General features: G+C 39.1%; 1 protein-coding gene across 8 annotated transcripts in view; it reads left to right on the plus strand.

Annotated features, from left to right (window-relative positions):
- The window catches only part of PDSS2 (decaprenyl diphosphate synthase subunit 2), a 311,640-nt gene that overhangs the window by 191,955 nt on the left and 97,848 nt on the right, over nt 1-21,837 (plus strand). The gene's annotated exons all lie outside the window — the stretch shown is intronic.

The following is a 21,837-nucleotide window of genomic DNA, read 5'->3' on the forward strand; positions in this document are numbered from 1 at the left end:
ACTCTGTTAGCCTTTGCCCTGCTTCATTTTGTACTCCAAGGCCAAGCTTACCTGTTACTTCAGCTATCTCTTGACTTCCTACTTTTGCATTCCAGTCCCCTATGATGAAAAGGGCACCTTTTTTTGCTGTTTGTTCTAGAAGGTCATGTAAGTCTTCACAGAACTGTTCAACTTCGGCTTCTTCAGCATTAGTGATTGGGGCACAGACTTGGATTACTGTGATATTGAATGGTTTGCCTTGGAAATGAACAGAGATCATTCTTTTGTTTTTAAGATTGCACCCAAGTATTGCAGTTTGGGCTCTTCTGTTGACTATGAGGCTACTCTGTTTGTTCTAAGGGATTCTTGCCCACAGTAGTAGATATAATGGTCTTCTGAATTAAATTTGCCCGTTTGAGTCCTTTTAGTTCACTGATTCCTAAAATGTTGATGTTCACTCTTACTATCTCCTATTTGACCACTTCCTGTTTACCTTGATTCATGGACCTAATCTTCTAGGTTCCTATGCTATATTGTTCTTTACAGCATCGGACTTTACTTTCACCACCAGACACACATCCACACCTGAGCATTGTTTCTGCTTTGGCTCAGCCTCTTCATTCCTCCTGGAACTGTTTCTCTGCTCTTCTACAGTAGCATATTGGGCACCTACCAACTTGGGGAGTTCATCTTTCAGTGTCATATCTCTTTGTCTTTTCATACTGTTCAGGGGGTTCTCAAGGCAAGAATGCTGAAATTATTTGCCATTCCCTTCTCCAGTGGATGACATTTTGTCAGAACTCTCCACCATGACCTGTCTGTCTTAGGTGGCCTTGCATGGCATAGCTCATATTGGGTTAGACAGGCTGCGATCCATGCAGTCATTTTGTTTCATTTTCTGTGACTGGTTTTCATTCTCTCTGCCCTCTGATGGATGAGGTTAAGAGGCTTGTGGAAGCTTCCTGATGGGAGGGACTTGCTGTGGGGTAAACTGTGTCTTGCTCTGGTGGGTGGGGCCATGCTCAGGAAATTATTGTTCCAATTTTCTGTTGATGGGTGGAGCTGTCTTCCCTCCCTGTAGTTTGGCCTGAGGTCAAACTGTGGTAGGGTTAATGGAGGTAATGGCGACCTCCTTCAAAAGAACTTAGGCCAGCACACTGAGGCTCCCAGGACTGTTGTATTCAGTGTCCCTGACAGTCAACCTCCGCCTCTGCCAGAGACTCCTGGACACTCACGGACAAGTCTGGCTCAGTCTCTTGTAGGGTCACTGCTCCTTTGTCCTGGGTCCTGGTGTGCTCAAGGTTTTGTTTGTACCCTCCAAGAGTCTGTTTCCCCAGTCCTGTGGAAGTTCTGTAGTCAAATCCCACTGCCCTTCAAAGTCAAATTCCCTGGAGGTTCTCAGTCCCTTTGCTAGATCCCCAGGTTGGGAAATCTGTTGTGGGCCCTAGAACTTTTGCAAAACTGTGGCAACTTCTTTGGTATAATTGTTCTCCACTTTGTGGGTTGTCTGCTCAGCAGCTCTTCAGTGGGGCTAATGGCGACCCCCTCCAAGAGGACTTATGCCACACGCTATGCCTCTCAGGTCTGCTGTAGCCAGAGCCCCTGTATCTGCGGCAGGCCAGTGCTGACCTGTGCCTCTGCAGGAGATACTCAAACACTCAAAGGCAGGTGTGACTTAGTCTCGTGGGGCTCACTGCTCCTGTCCCTGGGTCCTGTGCACACAAGGGTTTTGTTTGTGCCCTCTGAGCATCTCTGGTGTGTATGAGGTTTGTTTCCAAACACAATTTCGCCCCTCCTACCATTTTTGGGGGCTTCACCTTTGCCCTTGGACACGGAATATCTTTTTTTGGTGGGATCCAATATTCTCCTGTTGATGCTTGTTCAGCAGCTAGTTGTGATTTTGGTATTCTTGCAGGAGAAGATAAGCGCACATCCTTTGATGCCACCATCCTGGTTAAATACTTGGCTAAAGAACTGTATTAGGCCATTTTGAGGAAGTGCTTATTAGTAAACTTCAACTGCTACTATGTCTACAACAGCACACTGAGTGCTACTAGAACACTCAAAACAAAGCTACCACAAAAACACACAGATGCTCTTGGGGATCTGATGATACATATGTGTGTGTGTTAGTCACTCAGTTGTGTCCAGCTCTTTGCAACCCCATGGACTATAGCCTGCCAGACTCCTCTGTCTGTGGAATTGTCCAGGCAAGAATACTGGAGTGGGTAGCCATCCCATTCTCCAGGAGATCTTCCCATCCCAGGGACTGAACCCAGGTCTCCTGCATTGCATGCAGATTCTTTACCATCTGAGCCACCAGGGAAGGCCTACTTGAATTGCAGCTATATCTAAACAGCACACTAAGTGCTACCAGAACACTTAAAGCTACAACAAAAACAGACATATGCCCTTGGGGATCTGATGATACCTATAGATCAGAGAAGAAACATGTGCATGGAACCACTGGAGAGCAATTTACCCATAAGACCACATCAAATTATGATACAGGCTAAACGTATAGGTGAATGTACAACATCAGGAATGAAGAGTACTTCAGGGGAAGCTTCTTGGAGGAGCTAATTTTCTTTTAACCAGAGTCTTAGGAGGTATAGTAGAAAATAATTAAGAGAAGTTGTTGAGGTTTGTTGGGATCAGAGCATTATCTGGGAGATTGAAAATAAACATTATTTGTTTATTCATTCATTTAACATCATCTTTGAGCATCTGCCAGATGGACAGCCATTCGCAATATAAGTGCTTAGTGAATAAGACATCTTTGTTCTCATGAAGCGTACATCTTTGTAGAAAGGCCAACTGTAAACAATCACATAAATAAATGAACAAGAGAAATAGCTGATACTGCACAGCATAGAACTAAAAAGAGACACAATAGTTAAGGATTGAGGGAGTTACTTTAAAGTGAATGTTCATGGAAGTCCTCTCTGAGGAAATAATTTTAAACTGAGATCTGAATGACAAAAAGCAGCTAGCTGAATGAAAAAAAAAAAAAAAAAAACCAGAGACAAGTGTTCCAAGAAGAGGAAGCAACTTAGGAAAAGGCCTGAGAGAGGAATGAGCTTAATGTATCAGAAAATAGAAAGCAGGCCCACTCAGCTGAAACATGGTGGATGACCAGAAGAGTGGTTGGAGGTGAGCTTAGAGGGGCCAACAGGTATTATGACAGTACACGTGACTCGACTATGAAGGCACTTTGAACACAGATTCAGAAGAACAGAGAAGAGAAAGTTATCATTTTGTTTTAGGTTACCTAGTTATTCTCAAGGTCTGCTCATTCAGCAAATGCATAATGAGTACCCATTATTCACTAGCAGCTGTGCTGGACAAATCAGATGCTTGTGTTTTGAAAGCTGAGATGGAGACAAAGCTATTGTCAGCGCTGGAGCAAAGGGCATTTGCTAGGGATGGCTGATAGTTTTAAGAGGAATCAATGAATCAATGGATGGATCCTGAACGTGTGTATTGGGGAGTTTGGATTTAAAATAGTAAATAGAAGGAAAGTATCATAGGATCTTACACAAGAGAAGACCTTTGATAAAGATAATTGTAGGAGACGTCCCTAGTGGTGCAGTGGCTCTGACTCTGCACTCCCAATGCAGTGGGCTCTGGTTGGATCTGGTCAGGGAACTAGATCCTCCATACCACAACTAAAAGTTCACGTACCTCAAATTAAAAAAAAGATCTGCATGCTGAATAAAATTTGAAGATCCTGGATGCCATAATTAAGACCTGGCATAGTCACATAAATAAATTATTAAAAGAATAAACGTTAATAAAATAAGCTACAGTTTTTTATAAAAAGATTATTTAGAAGCTGTGAATAAGGTAAATTGGAAGCCAAAGCAATCAGAAGCAGAGATACCATCTGGAAGAGTGTTGAAATAACACAGGTATGAAGCAAAAGACAAGATTGTTGGCAGTAGAAACAAGCATAGGGCAAGGGCCCAGGAATTCCGCAGGTATCCTATCTCTCAATTTACAAAGTGATTTGCAATTTATGTCTCCTGTTTTATTATTCCCTTGCTATGTATTTTGTGGAATTAAGTTAATGTTCACCATCTTTTAGCCTATTGTTTAAAGATCACAGTACTTATTTTGCTGCTAAAAACTCTCTAAGCAGCATTTTCCCATAAAATTTATTGCATTGCACAAAAATATGTTTTAATAAATAATAGACAATAATTAGAAATATAGGATATTTGTACAGCAGTCTCTTTGTCTACAAAATAGAGCATTTTTAGTCTTTCATGAGAAGCCCCATGCTACCACCCAGCTGAGCCATTCCTGACCACAGACCTTCTGAAACATAATGTGTTCATTATTGTTTTAAGCCACTAAGTTTGAGATAATTTATTATGCAGCAGTAGGTAACTAATACACGCATTCAGACTAGAGATCTCTTCAGGAAAATTAAGAGATACCAAGGGAACATTTCATGCAACAGTGGGCACAACAAAGGACAGAAACGGCAAGGACCTTAGACAAGCAGAAGAGATGAAGAAGAGGTGGCAAGAATACACAGAAAAACCGTACAAAAAAGATTTTTATGACCTGGATAACCACAATGGTGTGGTCATTCAACTCGAACTAGACATCCTGGAGTGTGAAGTCAAGTGGACCTTAGGAAGCATTACTACAAACAAAGCTAGCAGAGCTGATGGAGTTCCAGCTGAGCTGTTTTAAATCCCCAAAGATGATGTTGTTAAAGTGCTACACTCAGTATGCCAGCAAATTTGGAAAACTCAGGAATGGCCACAGGATTGGAAAAGGTCAGTTTTCATTCCAATCTCAAAGAAGGGCAATGCCAAAGAATGTTACAACTACCGTACTATTGTGCTTATATCACACACTAGCAAGGTTAATGCTCAAAATCCTTCAAGCTAGGCTTCCACAGTACATGAACTGAGAATTTCCACATGTACAAGCTGGATTTAAAAAAGGCAGACGAACCAAGGATCAAACTGCCACCATCTGTTGGATCATAGAAAAAGCAAGAGAAATCCAGAAAAACATCTACTTCAGCTTCATTGACTGCGCTAAAGTCTTTGACTGTGTGGATCAAAACAAGCTGGAAAATGTTTATGGGAATACCAGACCACCTTACCTGCCTCCTGTGAAACCTGTATGCAGGTCAAGAAGCAACAGTTAGAACTGAGCATGAAACAATGGACTGGTTCAAATTGAGAAAGGAGTATATCAAGGCTGTATATTGTCACCCTGGTTATTTAACTTCTATGCAGAGTACATCATGGGAAATGCTGGGCTAGATGACTCACAAGCTGGAGTCAAGATTGCCTGGAGAAATATCAACAACCTCAGATATGCAAATGATACCACCCCTAATGGTAGAAAGTGAAGAGGATCTAAAGAGCCTCTTGATGAAGGTGAAAGAGGAGAGTGAAAAAGCTGGCTTAAAACAGCATTCAGAAAACTAAGATCACGCGTCTGGTCCCATCATTTCATGGGAAGTAGATGAGAAAAATGGAAACAGTGACAGACTTTTGTTCTTGGTCTCCAAAATCACTGCAGATGGTGACTGCAGCCATGAAATTAAAAGGTGCTTACTCCTTGAAAGAAAACCTATGACCAACCTAGACAGCATATTAAAAAACAGAGACATTACTTTGCTGACAAAGGTCCATAAAGTCAAACTATGGTATTTTCCAGTATTAAATGTCCTGATGTGAGAATTGGACCATAAAGAAGGCTGAGCACCAAATAATTTATACTTTCAAACTGTGGTGCTGGAGAAGAGTCCCTTGGACAGCAAGGAGATCAAACCAGTCAACCCTAAAGGAAATCAACCCTGAATATTCATTGGAAGGACTCATGCTGAAACTGAAGCTCTAATACTTAGGTCACCTGATGCAAAGAGCCCACAATTGGAAAACCTTGATGCTGGAAAAGATTGAAGGCAGGATGAGAAGGCAAAGACGCCAGAGGATGAGATGGTAGGATGACATCACTGACTCAACAAACATGAGTTTGAGCAAACTCCAGGAAATAATGAAGAACAGGGAAGCCTGCCTTGCTGCAGTTCACAGGGTCACAAAGAGTTGGACACAACTTAGTGAATGAACAAGAACATATACATTTATGTCTTTGCCATGTAATTGTGATACATTTGGGTAGGGTGTTCTTACACTTAGCCCTTTACTTCTGATTTGCTTTGGCCAATAAGAGGCTCTCTTGGGCCTCTGCCATTGCCATGAGAAAAACATATCCTGGCCAGACTGCTGGTCCAAGAAGAATGAGAAACATCTGAAGCAGACCAGATTTGAAGCAGCCAGTCCAGAGACATGCAGTCAGAAGCAGAGCCACCAGTCTAAATTAACTGAATCTCAGCTGATCTACAGACACATGAGCAATAACAAATGATTATTGTTTGAGGCCACTGAGTCTGGGGTAGCTCTTCTAATAGTGAACTGGAGTCAGATAGAGTCAGAGGAGCCATGGGAACCTGAAGGTCTAGGCTAAGCCAGTGAGTAGGCTTCTAGCCTGAGGACTGAAGCTAGGACTCACTTACTAACTGGAAAGCCAATATCCCCCTGGCTAGAAAGAGGAGAGGCTTAGTATTTGGAGTTTCAAGAAATTCATATCAAGACTGTTCATGAAACACCTGTAGTGGGGGGTTTTTGTATTCTTCTCCTGAAGTTTCCCTAGTATAGTCTCTTATTAAAAAAATTTGCGAAATCACCACAGATAGTCATTGCAAAATCTGCACCTTCTTTTTGCCAGCACCAACTTTCTTCAGTCTGTTTTTATGTTTTCAGTTTTTTTGAGATCTTTTTCTTCTCATTAAGACCATGTCTTACAAGTCTGTGTTTGGCTTCATGAATTTTAAATCAGACTGAAGCCAGGTGTCTTGCCACTACCAAAAAGGGTTTTTTTAATCCAAATTCAAAGATGACATCAAGTGTGGTACATTTGGGCAAGCTTTCCCCATATTTCTATCTAAGGCACTGAGGATGAAGGTCATCAGTGATCATTTGTTTCCACTGAAGTAGTTTATTGGTCATGTACTTCCTGGTTGGGACATTTACCATGTTGTTAATGATGATAATTAATCCTCAGGCAGTCAGAAAGGACTACTGTGCTTTGTATGGAGAGATTATTGTTCCATGTGCAAACAAGCACAGAATAATGATAGGAAATTCAGGGCCTTGCAGACTATTCCAATAAAAATGAGTAAAGGTGGCCTGGGGAGGTTGGTTAGAGAGAGGAAATCAGTGAGTTTGAGTTCAAGGACGCTAATTAACATCATCAAAGTGGAATGGAATTCATATTGAAGGTTTTCTTTTGTAGATTAGAAATAGGAAAATTTTATTTATCTTTCGGAAGTAAGAAATATCCCAAGTATATATACATGTAAAAACTACCTTTAAAAATATATATATTTTAAGAGGTTTAGAAGTGAAACTGAGTAGAATATAAAAGCATTAAGATACTCTGGGGTATATTTCATTGGTGCATTTACTCACAACCTGTCTTTCATATTGTACCCAAGGCATGTGTTAATGAGCTAATGAAACAGGCCATGTCATGTTTTATTGTTTCCTGGGCATCTGTTCAAGCTTATATCATTCACATATCTAAGACTTTGAAGATGCTGGTGGTGGTGATAATAAATACCTATAATTTTAATAACATCCTTTTTTCATAAAATAGACACAGTCTTAAATCATTTGTTGCAAATAAAAATTTAAGGCTATTGAATATAGTTTAAATGTTTTTTGTTATGAAATGTATCAAGCATATGAAAGAGTGTATATGGCAGATACATACTATTTAAAGAATGAAAATAAAACACCTAGATGCCCATACCACATTTAAGAAATAGTGCTGTCTATATTTTTTAATCCACAAAATGTTTTTATTTAAAGGGAAAAGTAGCACATGTATCATGAAGTAAGCATGTTAGAAATCAAATATAGGAGTATTAGGTTAGATAGGCAAAGGTGAGAAAGCAAAAGTTGATATAAAGAAGGCAGAAAAGCTGTTAGTGACTAAGAAAGCTAAGTGTATATAATGGCCTTTTTGATTAAGCAGGCTCTCGAGTTTAGAGTGGGTATGGTTGGTGAATGTTTTTATTGTTTAAATTGAATTTGTGCACCATTTAGAGGTACTTCAGGTCACTCACTGACAGCTATTGCAGCAGAACATCTTAAAAGGCAGTTTATTTGCCTGAGAGATGAAACATCACTATTAAGCTTGTAAATTGTTTAATAGAATACCATTTTGATCACAGGACAAGAACAGACCTTTTGAAAAATGAAGCTCAAGCCTTCAATTACCGTCTGTCTATATGTCAGTAAGTCCAAAGTAATCTCCATCCCAGTTCACCCCTGAGCTCTGGAGCTGAATATTTTGTTGCTTATTCAATATTTCCATCTGCTGGTATCCCACTCGTCTCAGACTCAGTACTTATAAGACCAGATATATGATCTTTCTTCCCAAGCCCAGTCCATTATCCTCTGTCTTCACGAAGGGCACCACCATTCATCCAGATTTTCAAGTCAGAAACTTATGAGTCATCCCTAATATTTGTTTCCCTCACCACATTTATCCCCCTGACTACCTTACTCCATCTCCTATATCATCAGCTTAGCCAGAAATAGAACTGGGAGAGAGCAGAGAAAGCAAGTTGGTTTCCTCAGCACCCTCTTCAGCAGTAGACTATGGTAGTTAAGAACAAACAATAAAAGGCCTCAAATTCTTTATCTTTCCTCCCATCACTTCCCATCAAATGGTATGGGTCTATGACTCTTTCCTTGAACCTCAGTAGGATTGTGAGCCCCTCAATCGATCAGAGTACAGTAGAAGTGACACTACCTAAATTCTGCCTGTGCCAGGAAAGGGTCTCTTAGAATACTCACTCTCTTGAAACACTCCCTCTCACTACTCCGCATCTCAGAACCTAAGCACCATGCGTGAGAGACTGTGAATAAGTGCTCCAATCATCCATCCAGGTGTGCCTGATTGATGTATGGGTGAATAAGCCATTTTATTGGAAGTAGATCCCGGGTAGTTCAGCTGTTCTAGCCCCAGTCCTCTGGGGCTAGACTCATCCCCAGCTTTGTTAGGTCTTCCCAGCTGAGACCCCAGACATCATGAAGCAGAGTCAGATCTTCTCTGTTCTCTTCCTGAATTCTGACCCACAGGATCTGTGATCATAGTAAAATGGTTGTTGGTTTTTTGCCACTAAATTTTGGGGTGGTTTGTTATACAGAAATAGATAATTAGACTATAGATCTTTTCAACCTGCGTGTTGTTAAGACAATGCTGAAAAGATGTTGGGAGGAACAATACTTTCAAAACTTCACTGATTGAATCCTAAGGTTTAGAGAGAAGTCGGTTGCTCTAGTCAGCTCTGGCTGCCATACCAAAATATCACAGCCTGAGTTGACTTAAATGACAGAAATTTTACCAACAGTTCTGGAGATGAGAAGTCCAAGATGGAGGTTCTAGAAATTTGGTTTCTGGTGAGAACTGTCTTCCTGGTTTGCAGATGACTGCCTTTTTAATGTGTGCTCATGTGGTAGAGAGTGAGTCCAGCAAGCTCTCTGGTATCTCTCCTTATAAGAACATTAATCCACACTCTTATGATTTCCTCTTATGGAGGAAATACAACAGTCTTAATTACTTCCTTACCCTAAATACACTGGCAGTTAGGACTTCAACTTGTGAATTTTGCAGGGACACATACATTCGGTCCATAAGTAGTCAAGAGCAGTACCTGGGAGAGGGTTTGGGGGAGAATGGATACATGTATATGTGTGGCTGAGTCCCTTCACTGTTCACCTGAAACTACCACAACATTGTTGATTGGCTATACCCCAAAACAAAATTAAAAGTTTAAAGTTTGAAAAAAAGCAAAAAAGGCAGTACCTTGTTGATGCCCTCCCTGGCCCACCATCGATGGCACAAGCTGCAGTCTAGCTTTACCCCATGCCTCCCGCTTTTGCGTGGTCCACAATGTCATCCTCTCTGGCCTGAGCAATTCCTTCACCTCCATGTTTACAGTTCTCCCATCTGCTGGGCTTTCTCCATACCACCAGAGATCTCAAAATGCGAATCTGATGCTGCGGTGCCTTCATGTCAACCCCTAGTAGCATCCAATGACTCTGTGGATAAAGACTGAAATCCTGAACGTGACCCAGAAGACCCTGCATAATCTGACCCAGTCTATCCCCCCAGCCTCTTCTGTTACCATTTGAACCCTCACTGTCTACATATCAGCCCCAAGAGCCTCTCCTACCTCAGACTTCCATTCTCTTTTGTGTGTGCAATCCTTGCAACCTACTGTGCAATCCTTGCATACCTGTTTACTTTTACTAAATTATCCCTTATTCATCCTTCCTGTGTCAGCTCAAGTGTCACTTCCTCACAGAAACAGTTCCCGAAAGCCTCAGTCTCAGTCAGGTACTCTTATTGCTGCTGTCATAAAAGTGTGTTCATTTTCCCCATTGAAAGTGTCTCGGTGTGGAGTTACATGTTTATCTGTGTGGTTATGGTTGTCTGACTTCCCTTCTAGACTATAAACTATGAATGCAAGGATGCTCTGGTTTTCTCACTGGTGTGAACACCTAGAATAGTGCCTTATATGTAGAAGATACTCAGTAAATAAATGAATAAATGGAGGAAATACAACTGGTTAATCAATGAAATTGCTTCCCATTTTAAATGAAATGCCACTTTTCACCTGTTAAATTCACAAGTAAAACAATTCTACTCAGTGACAAGACAGTCTCAAACTTAGCCGGTCAAGGTACGTGCCAGAAGAAACTTTCTGTAAAACAGTTTGCAGAGTGTTTAAGAAATTTTAAAATGTTCAGATCTGTTTACCTAGTGATTCTAATCATAGACTGTATCTGTAGTAGCCAGCTTCCAAGATGGCCCCCAGTGAGCCACACCCCCTAGTATCCCTTGTCTCATTCCTTCTCATACTGTGCTAGGTTGGTCTGTATGACGAAGAGCATACCACAGAAAAGATAGTGTGTCACTTCCAAGGACAGGGTATGAACGATTCTGAAACTCCCCTCCTGGGTGTGCTCTTACTCTGCTAGATCATTTGCTCTGGGGACACCAACTACTGTGTCAGGTGCGCCACCCTACAGAGCGGCCCAGGTGGCAAGGAACTGACACCGACTGTCAACAACCACCTGAATGAGCTTGGGCGTGGATTATCCAGCCCCTTTAAGCGACTGCAACCCAAGCTAACAGCTTAACTGCAATCTCCTGAGAAATCCTGAGCCATAACCAGCCAGCTAAGCCATTCCTAGATTCCTGACCCTCAGAAACTCTGAGATAATAATAAGTGTTTGTTGTTTTAAGTTGCTGTGTTTGTGGGTAACTTGTTATGTGGCAATAGAATATTCCATCCTAAGGAAAATCTTCTTAAAATGTTTTAGTAGTTTGTTAATGTTGGCATATGCAGACTTTATATAGTATAAACATTTTTCATCTTAAGGAAAGAATTAATTCATGGAAATGCTTTCAGTTGCCAAAGAATGGGAAATCCAATTAAATAGATATAAAAGTAAGGAAACACATTTTACTCTAACTGAACATGCAGAGGCAATCAGGCATCAAGGGACAGTTAACATAACAACTCCAGGTATCAAGGTTTTTCCTCTCTGTTCTGCTTCCTAGTGTCCTCTTTATTATCAAGCTTGTAACAGTTTGGCTACAGTAGTCCTGAGTGTGGCTCATCAAGACAGAGCACCTTCCACAGGTGCCACTTTTGTTTGGATCTCTTTCTAGGAGTTCTGCAGTAGACTTTCCTTATGTCTTATTGCCTAAAATTGGACCACATGCCCATTCCTAAATTAATCGTTGGCAACAGCAGTGACTGCCTGAACAAAATTAGGGTTCGTTAGTAAGGAGGGAGAGGAAAGTAGATCCTTGATGAATGACGGTCAAGCCTCTCACTTCCCACTGGCTACCACTTTATGTCATCCTTGCTCACCTGGAGTATAACTTCACCCTTTAATGGATATCCCAGTTGTTGCCCCTCCAGTCCAAACTGCCTCTGAAGCAGCCCATGTGATTGCACATGTAGTCATATAATTTCCTGCTGAAGTCAGTCTCCTAGCACCTAAATAATAAGATACAACCCTCTGGACCTCTTACCTACCTAACTAGTCTTATTCTTCACCTACTTTTCCCACTGTCTGCTTCAGCAATATGGAACTAATACCGATGCTCTAAAAGTCATCTCATACCTTATTTTCCTGGCTGATTCCAGGTTATTATTCAGAATAAGATTCAGCTAACAGTTCTCACACTGAAGCCTTCCTTGGTAAAACTAGTCACTCCCTCCTTTATACTGTAAGCATAGCTTTATTTTCATAAAACCAAACTGTTTCCTAAGTACTGTCTTTCTCCCTTGCTGAACTTCTACTAAAGGTCAAGGGGGAATACCTAATTCTCAAATCTATGATGCCTGGCACAGTAAGCACACACAAAAAATTAATTAAAGTGCATCTGCTGCACATTTACATGGTATGTCAAACACCATCATACACTGTACATCTCAAAGCAAGCCAAGTTTCCCTTTGGTGCTGTTTGTTCATCTCAAAGAATTAATCAATCAGCATTCCCTACTGCCCCTTCTGAGCAACCCCTCTGAAGACTATCTGCTGCCCTCTAGCTGTTCAAACCTGTCCCCATCTGAAGGATACCCCTTGCTGGAGAATTTGAGCTGTCAAGTCTTCTTTCTCCATCCTGACCCTTCTTCATCAGGATCATTCCCATTCGTCTCAGCAAGAACTGACTGGTGGAGAGTACAGGAAGGGGCTGGCTAGCCCTAGACCAAAGAATTCCTGACATTTAAATTCCCTGACAACCCTGCTCTCTAATGTGTGAGGAAAAGCTTAATAGCTTTATTTATTATATAGAAGCACTTCTTAAAACAGACTTTAGTTACACACTTATCACATCTTATCAGTTTCTCTCCCATGATTTACATAGATACCCACTTTACTACCTCCAGTGTGACCAGATTATAAATCAAAGCAAATTATTACATTCTATTAGATGATGCTGTTAAAATATTATACCTTTTCTCTCTTCCTCAAGATTCCGGAAAAAAAACACTATGATATGTACTATTTCTAATCTTGTTACTTATATGCTTTGGATTCTTGTAACTTTTAATTTATATTATTAGAAGACTTAATTACAGGTTTAAAATACTTTGTTGATACATAAATGAAACATGTCATTTACTCATATATAAACCTACTTTTTAAACTATCGAAGATATTTTTAAGTATTTCTACTATGTATTAAACAAGATAGAATCTAAGTGCTAATATAATAATGGACATGGAAGTGTCATCACATATTGTTGGCTGCCAGGAAATAGGAGATTCTATTTTCCCCCTTGCTTCCTTCTTATCCCTAAATTTAGAGCGTCTTTATTAAAATTTTCCTTGCCTTTTTTTTTTTAAATAAGGCTAGTAGGGACTTTCTTTTGGTCCAGTGACTAAGACTCTGCACTCGCAATGCAGGGGGCCCAGGTTCAATCCTTGGTCAGGAACTAGGTCCAACATGCTGTAACTAAAAGATCACCTGCTGTCACTAAAACCAGCGCAGCCAAATAATTTTTTTTTTTAATTAGGCTGATGAACATTTTGGCTCTTGTTTAGCTTCTTAAAATAGGTGAAGAGGCTAATTCAAACCGGACATTGAAGATGGTAAAATGTGACGTTAGAGAATGTGATCTCTCACCAAACCCAAATTTATGCTGCATAAATATATTTTAAAGTTAAATTATAAAGGTAGCAGCCTAGTATATGAATCTGAAGTAGGAAGCATAAAACAGGAAATATTTGCATTCTTTCTTTAAAGTACCCTTATCACTCTTCTGATAATATGTAAGGTAAAAGTTTGACTTGGCAGGTTCTGATTGGGGCTTGGACATTTTCCTGGGTCAGTTAGCTTGCCTTTGTTCTGTGACCATGGACTAGACCTTTAATCCCAAGCAGCAGCCACTTTACAAATACACTTTGATCTCATGTAAATAGGCATATACAAATGCATTACTACCATTAGGAAAGCAACTTAAAGTGCATGTCCACCAGACGGCTCAGCAGCAGAACAGAACATTGTATCTGAGGAAAACCAGTACCACTATCTTGGGAGATACCTTGCAAGCTTCAGGTTATGTGTTTTTGAAACTAACCTTACTTGAGCAAAAAGGTCAGGTTACAATGACTAAGAGACCTACATTTTTTAAATTAATATACTCCAGTCTGACAGTCATTCAGTAGGTATGTTGACATATATTGTCTTTCTGAAAAAGAGAAAATCCCATCAAAAGTGAATATCAACTGTATGTGTCTTCCTTCTGTAAACTGCACAAATGTAAGCTGATGCTGTAAGTATGTCTGACTCTCATTGGCTCTGACTGCGTTCATTCATTTCATATCAGTTCTATATATCTGATGTCTGAAGATGCTAATTTGGATATGGTTATTAAACCACATCCAAAATTGTGTGTTAACTTTCCCTTTGTAATAAAGCATGCTCTGTTAATGTATACATGGCAAGCTGACAGAATGAATGGAGGGGCTTTGTTTCATTTGTAACCAAGTTCATGATAAGCAGTGATTTAATATTCAGGGAATAAATTTTCTGATTAATTTAGAATGGAATTACTGATTCATGACATGATTAACTTATAATAGCAGATTTCAAGAGACTATACATTAATTATTTCTTGGTTATCTGAATTTGCTGAGTATTTTCAGTGACTGTGTATTATTGCATTAAAAATGTAAAAGTGATGAATAATAAAATGTCAGTCACAATAAGGAAAATATAAAACTGAATCTTTTATTGGAAATCTTCCAAGAATTATTCTGAGAGAGAACTCTATCAGATAATTTATCTATTATATTAATATCCACATAGAGTTAGATATATAGATGCCATACCTGGATTGTGAGTTTCTTGAGAACAGGCTATTTATTAATAAGTCCGTCTAGTCAAGGCTGTGTTTTTTCCAGTGGTCATGTATGGATGTGAGAGTTGGACTGTGAAGAAAGCTGAGCACTGAAGAATTGATGCTTTTGAACTGTGGTGTTAGAGAAGGCTCTTGAGAGTCCCTTGGACTGCAAGGAGATCCAACCAGTCCATCCTAAAGGAAATCAGTCCTGGGTGTTCTTTGGAAGGAATGATTCTAAAGCTGAAACTCCAGTACTTTGGCCATCTCATGCGAAGAGTTGACTCATTGGAAAAGACTGATGCTGGGAGGGATTGGGGGCAGGAGGAAAAGGGGACAACAGAGGATGAGATGGCTGGATGGCATCACCGACTTGATGGACGTGAGTTTGAGTGAACTCCGGGAGATGGATTCATGAGGTCACAAAGAGTCGGACACAACTGAATGACTGAACTGAACTCATATTCATATTTATATTACTTTACAAAGAATCTAACTCATAATAGAAACAAAATAAATGTTATATTAATAAATGAGGATGGTATACAAGCCATAAAAAGTTAATTTCTTAAGTGATAATTTAAGAATTTGAGACCAAGAAATGTAAAATTTTATATTCATTACCCTTTTTTCTTTTTTAGCAGCTTTATTGAGATAAATCTTACATATCATAAAATTGTTGTTCAGTCCGTTAGTTGTGTTCGACTCTTTGGGACCCTATGGACTACAGTACACCAGGTTTCCCTGTCCTTCACCATCTCCTGGAGTTTGCTCAAACTCATGTCCATTGAGTTGGTGATGCCATCCAACCAGTTAGTCTTCTGTCGTTCACTTCTCCTCTCTTCAATCTTTCCCAGCATGAAGGTCTTTTCTAATGAGCTGGCTCTTCACGTCTGGTTACCAAAGTATTGGAGCTTCAGCTTCAGCATCAGTCCTTCCAATGAATATTCAGGATTGATTTCCTTTAGGATTGACTGATTTGATCTCCTTGCTGTCCAGGGGGCTCTCAAGAGTCTTCTCCAACACCACAATTCAAAACATCAATTCTTCTGCACTCAACCTTCTTTATGGGCCAATTCTCACATCCATAAATGACTGCTGGATATAGCTTTGACTATAGCTTTCACTATACGGACTATACTATAGCTTTGACATATTTTGACTATATGTCGGCAGAGTGATGTCTCTGCTTTTTAATATGCTCTCTAGGTTTGTCATAGCTTTTCTTCCAAGGAGCAAGCGTCTTTAAATTTCATGGCTGCAGTCACAATCCGCAGTGATTTTGGAGCCCAAGAAAACAGTTTAACCCATTTCAAAATTACAGTTAGTAATTTTTAGTAACTTTATCAAGTAATGCAACCATCACCATAAATCAATTTTAGAAATTTTCACACACACCTCATTAGCTCCCTCATGGCCATTTACAGTTCCCACCCTGGACCAGGCAACCACTAATCTCCATTTCATAAGAATAGAATCATACAGTATGTGGTCTCATGGATGGCTTCTCTCACTGAGTGTCGTGCTTTTGAGGTTCATCCATGGTGTAGCAGGTGTCAGCAGTTCCTTCTCTTTTTTGCACAGTAGCATTCCATTGAATAGATATATCTGCTCATTAACTTTTAAATTGTTTAAAAGAACACGCAATTACTTAATGTAACAGATAAACACATTTTTGTTCATTCAACAAGCATTTGTTGAAAGTTAAATATGGCCTAAATGATTAAAAATGTGAAGGTGACTAACACTGTATCCAGTCCTTAAGGAAAGGAGCAAATAAGCAGGCATACAATTCATAGAGAATTAAGAACTGTTTTGAAATATGCATAAGATTATGTTTGTTTAAAGAGGAAAGTATATGTTGGGGGTATTTGCAAATGCTTCTTAAAGAAGTGATATTTGAACTGGATATGTTCTATTTACTGGGCACAGAGGCCTGAGGAGGAACAGGCCTGAAGTGTTTGAAAAACAGCACATATGCCAGTATGCTTCTGTCTGGCTTATGTTTTAAAAGGATCACCCAAGCACCTGGATGAACATTAGACCCTAACCTTGTATGTATTTAATTTCACAAGTGTTGGGGCTTATATGAAGGATTAATTCCTGGAAGTAGGACTGACAGGCCACAGGGCAAATACATTTGTAATTGTGAAAGAAATTACAAAATTTCTATCCAGTTTCCACTCCTACTAGTCATATTTGATAGGTCTGTTTCTTTACAGCCTCACCAACACTGAGTGAAGCCTTAAGGAGATGGAAAGTGTGGGTCCTTTGATCAGAAGCCCCCAGATCAAGATGTTGTCAGGGTTGCATTCCTTCTGGAGGCTCTAGGGGAGAATCCCTTTCCTTACCCTTTCTAGTCTTCACTTTCATTTTTTGGTTTGTGGCTTCATCCTCCATTTTTTATCCTTGCTACTTCCCTTTTATGAGGATTCTTTTGACTGCATTAGGCTCATCCTGTTATGCGATAATTCCTCCATCTCCAGGAGTTGGTGATGGACAGTGAAGCCTGGCATGCTGCAGTCCATAAGGCTGCAAAGAGCCAGACATGAATGAGCAACTGAACCGAACTAAATTGAAGATCCTAAATTTAATCAGAACTGCAAAGTCCTCTTTACCATGTAAGGTGACATTCACAGACTCTAGGGATTAGGATGTGGCTGTCTTTGTGGGGGACCATGATTAGCCAACCATGGGAAGATTTGTCATTCATCTGTGATAGGAAATGCAAATATTTGGTTGGCCAAAAAAGTTGTTTGGATTTTCCTGTTAAGCTGTTATAGGAAAACCCAAATGACCTTTTTTGGCCAATCCAATACTTTTCCTTATTGTTTTTTGTCTTCAGTTATTGTCTGTGGTTCTTTTGATTTTATTTTCACTATGTGGAGTTTATCCTGATAAATTGTGTGAAATGCAGATCAGTGTTAATGTTTTTCCCAGAAGGTTGTTCAGTTATTCCAGCACCATTTACTAAAAAGTCCAACTTTTCCCTGAAATGTATTAAATTCCTGTGTGTAGTTTGATTCCTGGACTTCCTATTTTGTTTCATTGTCTGTCTGTCTAAAGGTGCATATTTTTTAAAAATTACTGAGGTTTTATGATTTAATATCTGCTACCTTACTGAATTATCTTTTTGCTTTAGTAGTTTTTCAGTTGGCTCTCTTGGTTTTCCCCAATATGCAGTTATATTATCTTCAAATAGTGATAAACCCTTCATTTCTAATTTTTATACATCTGTCCTTTTTTCACCACTTCTATTACATTGTTGAATAGCCATGATATTGTGTTCACCTCTGTCCTGTTCCTAATTTTAGGAAGAAAGGGTCGTATACTTCCCCATAAAGTGTTTGCTGGCTTTCGGGTGATCACGTGTGTGCATGTGCATGTACACACACACTTGTCATATTAAAGAAGTACACATCTGGGATGAGGGCATTTTTTCCCCCTTATTAAAATAGTTCCTGGGCTTCCCTGGTGGTCCAGTGGTTAAGAATCCACCTTGCAAGGTGAGGGAACCTGGTTCAATCCCTGGTCCAAGAAGATCCCATATGCAGTGGAGCAACTAAGCCCATGAGCCACTAGTACTGAGCTTGTGCTCTGGAGCCCACTCGCTGCAACTACTGAAGCTCATACGCTCTAGAGCCTTTGCTCCACAAGAATGGAGAAGCCACCACAATGAGAAGCCTGCCCACAGCAATGAAAGGTAGCCCCTGTTCCCTGCAACTAGAGAAAGCACTTGTGCAATAACGAAGACCCACCACAGCCCAAAAAAATTAAATAAATAAATAAATCTTTCAAAAAATAGTTCCTGTTTCTGTAGAAACTTCATTTATTTATTTATTTGGCTGTCCCGGGTCTTAGTTGCAGCACTTGGGATCTTCCGTTGCAGTGTGCAAATTCTTAGTGCGGCATTTGGGACCGAGTTCCCTGACCAGGGATCAGACCAGGGCCCCCTGCCTTGGGAGCACAGAGTCTTAGCCATTGGACCACCAAGAAAACCCGTAAAAGCTTCATTTTTAGATTAATTTGTGATGGATTAAGCTATCATAATTCAAGTATATGGTTCTTTTTTTCTATCCACTATTCATTGTCATGCAACAGTAAAGGCAATAAAAATGTAGCAAGCTTATGAAGTACTATTTTTCTAAAAGGAACAGGAGGCATTTTCATTTTTATTATTGTACTTTTGGTTATGCAGATACTTTAATGATATAAATGTTTATGTCCCCCATAAATCTCACCAGAAATTACTTTTGATTCTGTTGACTAAGTTAAACAGTCTATAGTAGGATAGAGTACTGGGTACAAGTGGTCCAAAGTAAGATAAAAGACTGTGATAAAAATGCTAGGTCTTAAAACAGAAACTGGCTTATGCACTAAACGTTTTGTGCTTTGGTCTAATATTAATGTGATATCTGTGTTAAATGACAAAAAGAACCAGTGCTGAATCACATTATATTTCCCAGCACTGTATACTTTCTGTCCTATGTGACAGTTTTGTCATTGTAAGAGATTTTAGAAATTAAAATGGGAAATAGGATCTTAGGTTATTTTCCTGACCAAAACTATCTTTCTTGGAATCACAATATTGTGATGGTTTTTATGCTCTTGTATATTGGATGTCATAAGCTGTGTGCAGTTTAGGGGATCCTTTCTCATTACAGGAAGGTTCTTCTTTCCTTTAAAACTGTGGTCTGTCCTGTGACAAATCTGTACTATACACTGTGTAAATGGCTAATAAGTCAGTTGCAAACCAACTGAACGTACAAATCTTAGTGCTGGTGCTGAAATCTCTTCAGAATAGTCATTGTGATATCAAAGTTTGTTTCAAAATTTGCAACTGCCAAGTGTCAGTCAAAACCCAAAGATGAAGCTTTAATGAATTCTCATGCTTTAGGTATGCTGCCTTTTTAGATTTTTTTGGTTCTCCGCTATTTTTACTGTACTGTTTCATTTGAATTTTCTACACGCTAACTTCATTTATGGATTTGAAATAGGATTGCAGTATATACATTAAAAAAATACATATTTTAGTAAGTGCTTTTTTTTCCCATCAAGAATAGAATTTTGTCAAATTCATCTTTAGTATAGCTGGAGAGAGAATATGGTTTTTGTCTAGGCTTATTAATATGATATATTAACTTTGTACATTTTAAAATCCATTCTCAAATTTCTAAAATTAAATGCTGTTATTTATCTGTAATGTTTTATGAAGCAGCCTATGCACTGTTTCTCCCTGTGTGGCTTTTTTGATTATTACACAATAGTAGGTTGCATATTTGTGACTGTTGCTATAAGTTGAACTCTCTTTTTGTTTAAAAGCATATAAAATTGAGAATTTGATCTGACCGATGGTTGAAGATTCCCTTCAGCATGGTGAAAGAGGTGGGGCTAAATCTGAGGTCATTTTTTAATGACCTCTCTGTTTAAGTTTTCTTACTGTTTTTTATTTTGTCACCACATAATGATGGAAGAAGGATTGTGGTGTGGGCAGCAGGAAGTAAAGTGTTTAGGTTCATTAATCTTTCTGGATTAATGGATGCTTTCTAGTTAGTTTGAGGTTTCAAAGAAACACTGTGAAATGAGCTTTGTTCTACATATGGCTTCATCATTCTCCTCAGGGAGCTCACTGCCTAAAGTAGAGCTGTCCACTAGGATAGCCAGCAACTCCTTGTACCTGTTGAGTACTCGAAATGTCAGTGGCGATATGCTATAAGTGGAAAATACACACTGATTTTGAAAACTTAGTATAAAAAAGAATATAAAATATTTTAATAGTAATTATGATTATGTATGATTGTATATGATTATTAATTTTGATTCTATGTTTTAGTAATATTTTAGATATATTAGGAGAGAAAATATGTCATTAAGATTAATGCCACCTGTTTTCACTTTTTTAATGTAGCTACTAGCAAATTTTTAATTGCAAATGAGGTATACATTATATTTTTACTTGATGTCATTGATCTAGAGTCAGTAGGTTTGTGTATACTTACTTAAAGACACTACTGTAATTTTTGTAATTTAAAAAGATGAAATTAAATAAACTACAATTATATCTTCCCTTATACCTTTTTTTCTTCTTATGGGAATAAACTTTGTTGAATAGTATGATTTAATCATACCCCATTATAATAATGGGTTACCTCCTCTCTGATTTTTCTGTCTAACTGGTTATAAGAGAATGCAGTTCCTTCATTATGACCTTGACATTTTAACATAAAGACAATAGGATTCTTGTATCTTGGAACACTAGCACTTAATTAAGAACTGATACAAATATAGAAGAGTTAGCTTGAAGGTTTAAGTTTCTATTAATATTTTTGCCTTATCCTGTAAGTGTATATATAGAGAGATATAGATAGAGATCTACAGATACATACTTTTTATATCACTTTTAAAATTTGTTTTGTTTGTTTTTGCCATGTGGCTTGTGGAACCTTAGTTTTCTGACCAGGGATCTGTCCTGAGTCCCCAGCACTGGAAGCGCAGAGCCCTAACCACTGGACTGCCAGGGAATTCCCCTAAAGTATATTTTAATAGAAATTCCTTAGTTCAAAATAAAATTTGCTTCAACATTTCTTTCATTTTTCTCAATTACCCTAAAAAAACAGTTCCCACCTCCTTAGTTCCCTTCAGGTGGAGGTGAGGGTCAACATCCTTTAGTTCTGTCTTGTTGTGACAACCTGAGTGTTTTAAATAGTTCTTTCTTTTTTAAAAAAAGAAATTATTTATTTGACTGTGCCGGGTCTTAGTTGCGACTCATAGGATCCTTAGTTGCAATATGCAAACCCTTGGTTGGGGCATGTGGGATCTATTTCCCTGACCAGTGATCGAACCTTGGTCCCCTGCATTGGGAGCACAGAGTCCCAGCCACTGGATCA

The sequence above is a fragment of the Ovis aries genome, chromosome 8, assembly GCF_016772045.2.
Source record: "Ovis aries strain OAR_USU_Benz2616 breed Rambouillet chromosome 8, ARS-UI_Ramb_v3.0, whole genome shotgun sequence".
Lineage (NCBI taxonomy): Eukaryota > Metazoa > Chordata > Mammalia > Artiodactyla > Bovidae > Ovis > Ovis aries.